The sequence below is a fragment of the Scardinius erythrophthalmus genome, assembly GCF_964197995.2.
Source record: "Scardinius erythrophthalmus genome assembly, chromosome: 4".
NCBI lineage: Eukaryota > Metazoa > Chordata > Actinopteri > Cypriniformes > Leuciscidae > Scardinius > Scardinius erythrophthalmus.
In genome coordinates this window covers 35,670,815-35,682,100 of record NC_138224.1, presented here as the reverse complement: position 1 = coordinate 35,682,100, position 11,286 = coordinate 35,670,815, and the positions used below count along the sequence as shown (strand labels likewise).

The 11,286-nt window shown below is 38.3% G+C and overlaps 1 long non-coding RNA gene across 1 annotated transcript; it reads left to right on the top strand.

Moving 5' to 3' along the window:
* The first annotated feature begins 1,241 nt into the window (after positions 1-1,241).
* On the top strand, positions 1,242-8,566 carry LOC308689663. Its single transcript, XR_014030032.1, has 4 exons — positions 1,242-1,324; positions 3,592-3,645; positions 4,958-5,056; positions 8,432-8,566. It is a non-coding gene; the product is annotated as an uncharacterized lncRNA (long non-coding RNA).
* The last annotated feature ends 2,720 nt before the right edge of the window (positions 8,567-11,286 follow it).

Here is an 11,286-nt window from a genome sequence, read left to right as displayed (position 1 = left end):
TGGTCTATGAGGACACTAGATTTACCGGGACACACATATGGAATATTAGGATCGATACTGATAACCCATAATTCACAGCTCATTGTGGCTAATACCAATAGCGAAAACTATTTGTGCTTGTCAGATTAAATATAATCATTGAAGAAGTTGGTAAAAAATAGCAACCTCTGTTTGGCTTTCAATAAGTGATACTAAAATTATTATTTATTTGTCTTTTTTATATATTTTTACTACTTTTTTTTTCAGATGATAACTCTGAAGAATCAGATGAAACCTGAACAAGATACAGCAACTCTAAAGGTATCCAATAAGTTAATGTAATAACTCTGTTTCCTCAGAAACAGATTATTTGCCACAGTTATCAGTCACTGAATTATGATTGTGTGTGTAAGAAGTGAGTCACGATCACTTACTGTACATCTAGCACAGGCGCAATGTCTCGTATCACTCTCATACATACACACACTTGAACTCAGTGCCGTCCAAATGTATCTAGTTACCAGTGTCCCAGTAAATCTAGTGTCCTCATAGACCAGTATTCTGTCAAACTTACACAACACACTCAGTCAAAGTCAAACATCAGGAACATGCTCTTATGATGTCCTCATAAAACTGTGTCCTCATAGACCAGGATTCTGTCAAACTTACACAACACACTGAGATTCTTCTGTCAAGTCAAACATCAGTAACATGCTCTTATGATGTCCTCATAAAAGGGTGTCCTCATAAAACTGGTGTAAAGCTACACACAACCTGACACACTGTAATGAAAACACATGTAATGTGATGCATAAAAGCCGTGAACATTACCTTGTGGTAGCATTTAAATATTGATTTGAAAACTTTAACTATTTTGTAATCTTGTATATTATCTCAAATCAGTATTTCATGTGCAAATATTTATTGATAGGTAGCTGTGTATCAGGACCCTTATTATCCTGTCAGTTTATTTTGTATTAATTACTGACTGACTGTACATTATCCTTTATATATTCCATTTATAATGCTTTTTTTAAACTCTTAGGTGAAGTGTTTCTGTATGTAACGCTTAATTTCATATTTTCAGATGAGCCATAAGAGCCAGTGGTCATCAGGCAGTGATTGTGCTGCTCTGACTGTGGGTCTAGACAAGGTAAGTGAGAGTTGTGCTGGAAGAGAACGAGCAAACGAAGCAGAGACATCTGTGAGATCTAGTGTTCACACATTTACACCACTGTTTCATGTCTAATGTTATGTTTTGTAGACTCTCAGTGAGGTTGAACCCTCCACTCTCGAAATGAAGAGTCCGTCCCCGTCCCAGTCAGAGGCCAGAGATGTACAGAAGGTATTGTTTTGTTTTTTGTTTTTGGAAATCAAATTAGGGATACAGCGATATGAACATTTGGGCCGATAACTGATCATTCTTTATATTCGAAAGCCGATATCTGATATATTAGCCGATGAATCTAAATCCAAAATTTGATATACTTTGAAAGCCTGATTACAAAAACGAAACGCACATCATTTAAAGTCGGCATGAAATCAAATTTGACAAATCTTCTTTTTATATGTAATATTGTAGTGTTTATTATAAATGATTTATCTGTGCACTTCATTATTTTTTCAAAATTCATGTACCCTTATAATCTTTAATCAAATACATTACCCTTCCCTCCCCCCTTGAAAACGACCTCTCTTCTCTTTTGGTCATGTGCCATGGCGAAAGGGTGCGGCCAGAGCCCATGAGGGTGCGGCTATCGGTGTTTGTCTCGTTTCGCGGGAGGCTCATATAAATATGGTCTGATTCCTGCCTGAAAATTTAGCTGCTTGTCCTTGTTCTCGTCGCTGGGCTCCTCAATAAAAAATCCTTCATGTGAGGGTAACGGTGGGGGAGTCCGGTGGAGAGAAATCCTCCACAACTGAATGTAAACTGGCATTCAAATCTGCCTCCATTTTGTTTGCAACGCCCAACCTCCAACGATCCAATCAATTCCCGAAGGACGAAATCAAGCCCCGCCCTACATTTTTTTCTAATTTCAGAAGCAGTTTCACTCGGATATACATCACAACAAGGAAAAAATGACAATCTCAACTTCCATTTCATGCCGACTTTAAAGCCAATGTCCCAAACACTTCAACATAAATCAAACATATACAGTAGTGGCCTAGTTTGAACCAGTGTAAGGTTTCTTAGCTTCTAAAATAAATTTTACATTCATATTTCCAACTTTCTTTATAAAAAAATGGCAATACTTTATAAAAAGGTTTCATCTTGTTAGTATTAGTTAACATGAACTAACAATGAATGAACAATACTTCTACATGATTTACTTCATGTTTATCTTACTTAACGTTAATCTCAACATTTTCCAAGACATTTTAGGATCCAGTGTTGTATCTGTTAATTTAATGCACTGTGAACTAACATGAACTCACATATTTTATTAACTCACATTAACAAAAGTTTTTCTCTGTTAGTTCATGTTAGTTAATGCAATAACATATGTATTGTGAAGTTTTACCAAAACATCTATTGCCTTAATAATAATAATAATAATAATAAATCAAATGAAATTAAAATGTTATTAGACAACATTAAACTTAAAATGAAATGGCCTAAAGAGCTGAAGGAACACCCCTAAACCTGAGGCTTTGTTAGATGGTTTTAGCTCAACGGAACACAACCTATATATGATAAATTAGATATTTATACAAAATAAACACAATATTACAACTTATACTTGCACAAAATCATGCACAGATTAACTTGAGCTATTATTAATAGTAATCAACTATTACATAGTGAAACTCCTGTTGTGGATGCGCTCCTCCCAGGACAACACGCTGAAACACAGCAACTAAACCCAAAGAATTCACGACGTTTTTAATGCAATAGTTTGCTCATTATAGTGTTATGTATATATGACAGTCCCAATCATAATTAATGTTTTGCTGACCACCGGTGTGGCCTACAGTGAAGTGTTTACTGTAGCACTCATTAACTCAGCCAAATGCATCCTATATGAGATAAATCAGATATATAACAAAAATAAAAAATATTACAACTTACAATTCCACAAGCGAACTCTCCCTGTAACAATGCGCTGATTTCACAGATTTGTGATTCAAACATTTCAAAACCATCACGGTGAACAGCGCACATCTGAAGCTGAAGGAAGAAATCCACTATTTATTAGTGTTAATATAGCGGCCTAATTTTCTTATCGGATTGACAACGATAACATCAATGAGCATTTATTTTCATGCATCCCTGATTGGTTATGACCATATATTTATAGGGTTTTAACTTTATACTTGATTACAACTTATGTCACAGTGTTTTAAATCTTAAGTCACTATTCATCTCATTAATTTGATCAGTATTAATACTGAGTGGTTTGAAATGTCCCATCATACCTGAATTAGTTTGGTGTCATCAGCCTTCTTTTGCTCAAGTATATCATTGATAATGTAATGTTTTAATTTTATGTTTTATGACAGTGATCAGTCAGTGTTAATGGAGTCAAGTATCTGTGCTGCTTCATTTGGAGAATCTCTGAATCCTTTGTCTCTAATAGATGTTTATTTTTTCTTTCTTTGCCTTGCTTTCAGGTGAGCCCTGAGAAGGAACAATCATCATTGGAGGATCAAGACTGTGTTGAGATGGTAATAAAAAGAGCATTGCATCATTTTAGGAAATGCTAGTCTAGTAAGAACTTTTTCACATCATCTTTGGGGCTGTTTTACACCTGGTCATTTCATTGTCAAAACAATTCCATTTACACTTGGCCACATAAATGTGTCTTCACAAAACGGACATAAATCCGATCTTCAATTCCCGCGCTATATCAGATTTAACGGTGTTCACGTCATCGAAAGCTACCGCTATGAGCAGCATTTTTTGTATCATCAGCTAATTTTAAGATCAATAGGAGAGAGAGTAGCATCAGCACTGGTAAAATCATTTATTCTCACTACTTTTAATGAAGATGACTGTGTGTTGAGCATCTGCGACTTACTTTAATTTATTTTTAGTTTGTATTTTGTGCATCAGCATGCTGAAGAGATCCTCAGCTACTCATCTGCAGTGATGCGTGTTGCAGAAGCGCTGTCATATCTCACTATAACGTGTCACATAGCCTAAAATACGCTGTCACCTGTTTATTATTTGGCATTTTTGGGAGGAGTAAAATTCATAGTGTTACCATTAATTACCTTTACTCTAGTGACCGACCACAGTCTAATCTGTCCCTCCACAGTTTGAACCAAAAGAACCGAAAATATTTTTACGCCTCATAATAACATAAATTGTCTTTGTGTTTTGCGCAATTGCTTTGGTAAAGCATCTCTCAAACATACTAAAATCAAAAGCACAATATGGCTCAATGCCCTTATCAAATCGCAAAAGACGATAAGAAAGTAAGTCTGTAGTCTGTTGTGCTGCGTGTTTCAAACTGAAGAGCACACTTTGCTCGCTCGATCAGCTCATGATCTGGCTTTTTCCATGCCTCGTTTCACAGGGAATGAATGCAGTGAACTCCATCTCTGCATGTGCCATAAGTTTAACATGCATTTGGGAACGCAACCAGCACCAGTTACTCTCTATTTTCACATTCGCATTATATCCACATTTTTTGTAGTAATACAATTTTTCAATAAGATGCGTTTATAAACCTGTTTTCACTTAAACTGCAGGTTTCTGCCAGTATAACAGCTTAAGTGAAGAAATTAAGAAAGTATTATAACCTCTTATTGTAAAATAATATACTCATTATAAAATATTAATTTTTCATTGACAGTATTAGTATATCACTGTCTAGGCGATAATTCTAATAATAGTGATCTTAGTGAAGTATTATAGTTGTTATTAATATGATTATTATTATTAAACGGTGCCATTTGTCATGTTTCATAAATGACTTCTCAATACAGGTTAAACTGAAGATGTTCTTGTTTTAAATGTCTCTTTTTCTTTAAGATGAGATCAGTATGACGGACTCTGATGCCAGTGATCCTGATGAAAGCGGTTCTGAAGGTGATGTTCCTGCTGGAGCTGCAGGCGTCTCCAGTAATGTTGGTATGTGTCAACTAATGATGGGTACACACCAAAAGATTTTACATCTTATAAGATTTTCAAAATGTGATGGACCACAAACATGAGGACAAAAAATCCTAGATTTAACCGTTTTGCTCATATAGTGTGTGGTGTGCCATGATGTGAAAAGACCGTTAGGGTTGGGTATCGTTTAAATTTTAACGATTCCGATTCTGCTTATCGAATCCGGTTCTTAACGATTCTTGGTTTCGATTCCAATATTTATTGGAGAGAAAAAAGAGAGCAAATACTTTTTTCTACCTTTTATTCTTGTTACATTTAGGCTATTACCAGTAAAACTGTGACAATGCATCTTAATTTACAATATACTGTACATATATATATATATATATATATATATATATATATATATATAACACTTTAAGGAATTATAGACTCGACTCGTATTAATTGTCTGATGTATTTATTCATGATCTCTATTTTAAACAAAACTGGTTCTCATTTTATCCAGAATTATGCGGCTCTAGTTTGTCTTTCTTGCATGTGATACAATTCGCTGTATTTTCATCTTTTTTTGAAAAGCTTAACCAAACTTTCGAAAGTCTGCTGCGCTCCGCCATCGTAAATATAACGTACAGCGCATGTGCGGCAGGCAGGTCCTGGCAGATCAATACAACTGTAAACAAATGCTCACTGCCATTCACCTCGCGCATGTGAGCATCACCAAAGTAAGGAATCGATAAGCGGAATCGAAGTGTGCGCGACTTATCGAATCCCCGGTTTTTGGCATTTTGGAACCGGTTCTAGATACCCAACCCTAAAGACCATGCAACCAGAGTCTCGACTGTTAACACTCTAGAGACCTCAGAATAAGCATGGCGGACGATATGCAGGAAGCAATTGGGATGATAGTGTTTGGAAATGTTTTACACAACACGTTGTGTAAACATTTGCGCCACAAATCAACAAGCTGATCCTCCATCTCTGCTGTCCACATCAATTTCAGTTTGTGCTGCGCCATGACTGCGTTTCTTATGCTTCCGTCTTCCTTCATCTCGCTTTCTGATTGGATATGGTTTCCTTTCACGTGATAATCTCCAGAGCATGCGCGTGTTTGTCCTCGGGCTTCCCCCCACATTTCAGGATTTCTGATCGTAAATATTCCACATGTTGAATATTTGCGATTCGCGATCAGGTCGGCTCTGACGTTCTTCCGATCAGGTTCGGACACTCTAAACACACCTCACACCAAGGGAAAATCTGATAAGATAATCTATAACCATCAAGATAATCGGGACACAGCTAGGATTTTCAGAAGGGGGAAATCAGCCCAAAATCAGCCTGATTATCTTTTGGTGTGTACCCAGCATAACAAGTTTGTGTTTATGAACATGTTTATTATTATTTTAAACCAATATATATTGTAGTGCAATTTTACGTTAGTATTTTCACCAAAGAAAAATGGTTTTAAGCCAGTTATATTCACTGAACAAAATTATAGATCTAAGTTCTAAGACTTTTTCTATGTACCCAAAAGGCCTGTTTCTCTCAAATATTGTTCACAAATCTGTCTAAATCTGTGTTAGTGAGCACTTCTCCTTTGCCGAGTTAATCCATCCATCTCACAGGTGTGGCATATCAAGATACTGATTAGACAGCATGATTATTGCACAGGTGTGCCTTAGGCTGTCCACAATAAAAGGCCACTCTAAAATGTGCAGTTTTATCACACAGCACAATGCCACAGATGTTGCAAGTTTTGAGGGAGCGTGCAATTGGCATGCTGACAGCAGGAATGTCCACCTGCTGTTGCCCGTGAATTGAATGTTCATTTCTCTACCATAGCCGTCTCCAAAGGCTTTTCAGAGAATTTGGCAGTACATCCAACCGGCCTCACAACCGCAGACCGTGTGTAACCACACCAGCCCAGGACTTCCATATCCAGCATCTTCACCTCCAACACCGTTGAGGCCAGCCACCCGGACAGCTGCTGCAACAATCGGTTTGCATAACCAAAGAATTTCTGCACAAACTGTCAAAAACCGTCTCAGGGAAGCTCATCTGCATGCTCATCGTCCTCATCGGGGTCTCGACCTGCAGTTGGTCGTTGTAAACGACCTGCGTGGGCAAATGCTCACATTCGATGGCGTCTGGCACTTTGGAGAGGTGTTCTCTTCACGGATGAATACCGGTTTTCACTGTACAGGGCAGATGGTAGACAGCGTGTATGGCGTCATGTGGGTGAGCGGTTTGCTGATGTCAACGTTGGGAATCGAGTGGCCCATGGTGGGGTTATGGTATGTGCAGGCGTATGTTATAGACAACCAACGCAGGTGCATTTTATTGATGGCACTTTGAATGCACAGAGATACCGTGATGAGATCCTAAGGCCCATTGTTGTGCCATTCATCCACAACCATCACCTCATGTTGCAGCATGATAATGCACGGCCCTATTCTGCAAAGATCTGTACACAATTCCTGGAAGCTGAAAACATCCCAGTTCTTGCAGGGCCAGCATACTAACGGACATGTCACCCATTGAGCATGTTTGGGATGCTCTGAATCGGCGTATACGACAGCGTGTTCCAGGTCCTGCCAATATCCAACACAGCCATTGAAGAGGAGTGGACCAACATTCCACAGGCCACAATCAACAACCTGATCAACTCTATGCGAAGGAGATGTGTTGCACTGCGTGAGGCAAATGATGGTCACACCAGATAATGACTTGTTTCCAGACCCCCTGAGACCACACAAAACTGCACATTTTAGAGTGGCCTTTTATTGTGGACAGCCTAAGGCACACCTGTGCAATCATCATGCTGTCTAATCAGTATCTTGATATGCCACACCTGTGAGGTGGATGGATTATCTCGGCAAAGGAGAAGTGCTCACTAACACAGATTTAGACAGATTTGTGAACAATATTTGAGAGAAATAGGCCTTTTGTGTACATAGAAAAAGTCTTAGAACTTTTAGTTCAGCTCATGAAAAATGGGGGCAAAAACAAAAGCGTTTAGAATTGTTCATAGTGTATGTATATATATATCATACTATAGTGTGCCAGTAGATAATATCAAATTACATTTCTAAACATTCCTTTTGCCATTAATTGTAAAAATCAGTTATCAATAATCAGATATTATTATAAATAACAATTTTTCTAGAACAAAATGAATGGAATCAGTACCAAACCAATAAGTTTATCATGTTCATGTTGGTCAAAAACTTTGAAAAGGAGATGTTTAACACAACATTCCATCTCCAGAATAATGTTTTGAATGTCATTTGAAATGTAATTTTTAGAGATCAGATGTATAACCAGTTTTAAGTTCTAGATGCAGGTTTGAGTTACATCTGAGTTTCTGATCTGTCTATAACTGATTTCCTACAGGTGTTCAGAAGATGCCTATCGAGAAACCACTGAAGTTCCTCAAGGTACCTGAGGTTTAAATCTGAATATGACTACCATTGTAAGTACATGAGCTCTCATATAGTTAGAGTTTACTAAAGCATGTATTCTTCTGTACAGAGAATGAACATGAGGCAGGAATTGAAAACCTTGTGGAAAGGACAAAAAGTGTGCTGGTCAAATGCTGAAGTTACAACTGTAATTGAACATTTTAAGGCACATACACTCACCTAAAGGATTATTAGGAACACCATAGTAATACTGTGTTTGACCCCCTTTCGCCTTCAGAACTGCCTTAATTCTACGTGGCATTGATTCAACAAGGTGCTGAAAGCATTCTTTAGAAATGTTGGCCCATATTGATAGGATAGCATTTTGCAGTTGATGGAGATTTGTGGGATGCACATCCAGGGCACGAAGCTCCCGTTCCACCACATCCCAAAGATGCTCTATTGGGTTGAGATCTGGTGACTGTGGGGGCCATTTTAGTACAGTGAACTCATTGTCATGTTCAAGAAACCAATTTAAAATGATTCGAGCTTTGTGACATGGTGCATTATCCTGCTGGAAGTAGCCATCAGAGGATGGGTACATGGTGGTCATAAAGGGATGGACATGGTCAGAAACAATGCTCAGGTAGGCCGTGGCATTTAAACGATGCCCAGTTGGCACTAAGGGGCCTAAAGTGTGCCAAGAAAACACCACCCACACCATTACACCACCACCACCAGCCTGCACAGTGGTAACAAGGCATGATGGATCCATGTTCTCATTCTGTTTACGCCAAATTCTGACTCTACCATCTGAATGTCTGAACAGAAATCGAGACTCATCAGACCAGGCAACATTTTTCCAGTCTTCAACTGTCCAATTTTGGTGAGCTCGTGCAAATTGTAGCCTCTTTTTCCTATTTGTAGTGGAGATGAGTGGTACCCGGTGGGGTCTTCTGCTGTTGTAGCCCATCCGCCTCAAGGTTGTGCGTGTTCTGGCTTCACAAATGCTTTGCTGCATACTTCGGTTGTAACGAGTGGTTATTTCAGTCAAAGTTGCTCTTCTATCAGCTTGAATCAGTCGGCCCATTCTCCTCTGACCTCTAGCATCAACAAGGCATTTTCGCCCACGGGACTGCCGCATACTGGATGCTTTTCCCTTTTCACACCATTCTTTGTAAACCCTAGAAATGGTTGTGCGTGAAAATCCCAGTAACTGAGCAGATTGTGAAATACTCAGACCGGCCCGTCTAGCACCAACAACCATGCCACGCTCAAAATTGCTTAAATCACCTTTCTTTCCCATTCTGACATTCAGTTTGGAGTTCAGGAGATTGTCTTGACCAGGACCACACCCCTAAATGCATTGAAGCAGCTGCCATGTGATTGGTTGATTAGATAATTGCATTAATGAGAAATTGAACAGGTGTTCCTAATAATCCTTTAGGTGAGTGTATAACCAAAGGAAAACTGGCCACACTGACTGAATGCCAGCAGTGTAAGACCGCTGAGGATCCTTTCCGTGGGTTTTCAATTTCTGCCTCACTCTCATTCTCTGTACAGAATAATACATGCTTTAGTAATCTCTAAACACATGAGAGCTTTTGTACTTACAATGATAGTTGTATTCTAATGACACTATACTCTTCTAGAGCTGATGTACAGCCCAAACTAACTTTGTTGAATACTTTTCCTGTTATCTCTGTAATTCTGCTTTGAAACTTGACAATTCTGTTTACATTTTCTGGAAATAACAGAATTGTCTTTAGGTAAACCGTCCCTTGTAAGTCGGTTTCTCTACATGTTGCAGCATTTATTGCATGTTGAGTGAGTTCATTTTATACATTTCAAAGCCTGTTTAATGACGTCTTTAAATTGTGCCTGTTTCCGAGGGCTGTTTTGTCAATCTTTTCGAAGTTTTGAATGGTTCATCTGCTTGTCATTTTAATATGTCAAAACAGTAATGATACTGTATGCTTTCTGAAAGATCACACAGTTGTGCAAGTTTTATTGACCATGTTTTTAAGTTTGTGGATGTCACTTTCCCCTTAAAATGGTATGTGATGATTGTATTACATGGTAAAACTGAAAAAACTCAATGTTTATGATGATATTATTGAAGTCATAATTAAAGCACTTCTAAAACACCTCTGTCCCTGTAATGTTGCAAGTTGTTTTGTGTATTGTATTTGAGATCCGGTACTCTTAAATCACCTTAGTCTTGGTAATACACCGTGTTGTCAGGTTTGTGTTTGTGTGTGGGCATGTACCATTAAACACACTCGTCCTTATAATGTTGGATTATGCAGTTGTGTATTGTGTTTAAGATCCAGTCCTCTTAAATCACCTTAGTCTTGGTAATACACTGTGTTGTCAGGTTTGTGTGTGTGTGTGGTCATGTACCAGTAAAACACATTGGTCCCTGTAATCCACTGAAATGACATATTTAGTGTATTGTAAAAAGAGTGTCCTCATAATCAAGTCGGGCCCCAAAAATCACAATTATGTCATAGGCGGGAACATTTTAGGATGGGCGGGAATGTCCTTGTGTACCACCAAAATATCATATGGTAATATTTTCTGTTCTGTTGTGTGTATAGAACATTTGAAGTCAGATTTGTGATCTGCAGATTAAAACAAAATTTTTGATATTTGTATCATCACTGTAGGGCATTGGGAAAGGGGTGTCCCCATATACCACCACCAAACTTGTTTGGGCATCAGTGTCCTTCTATACCACAAAAACAAGTATGTGTGTGTGTGTGTGTGTGTGTGTGTGTGAGAGAGTGATTTTCTGATTTCTGATTAAATGAAAAATTGTGCCGTTTAAAAGGCTACTGATGTAGC